Here is a 292-nt window from a genome sequence, read left to right as displayed (position 1 = left end):
TGTATGTACGCTGACGCCTCTCAATATGTTTTTTCTACACCTACAGTTTTGTAGCCTTTGCTTCCTGCCTTGTTTGCTATATATAAAAGTAATTTAATTTGATGTAAATTATTTTAATTTAATAATTTTTTAATTAAATTAAAATATATTATTTTACAATATTTTATTTCATTTCAAATTATTTTGTTATATTTAAATAATTTTTTGATTAATTATTTTTTTTAATTAAATTATTTAATTTTAATTTAAAAAATATTTTAAATTATTTTATTTCATTTAAAATTATTATTTT

Source organism: Bactrocera tryoni, chromosome 3, assembly GCF_016617805.1.
Source record: "Bactrocera tryoni isolate S06 chromosome 3, CSIRO_BtryS06_freeze2, whole genome shotgun sequence".
Classification (NCBI taxonomy): domain Eukaryota; kingdom Metazoa; phylum Arthropoda; class Insecta; order Diptera; family Tephritidae; genus Bactrocera; species Bactrocera tryoni.
This window is presented reverse-complemented; position numbering follows the sequence as displayed.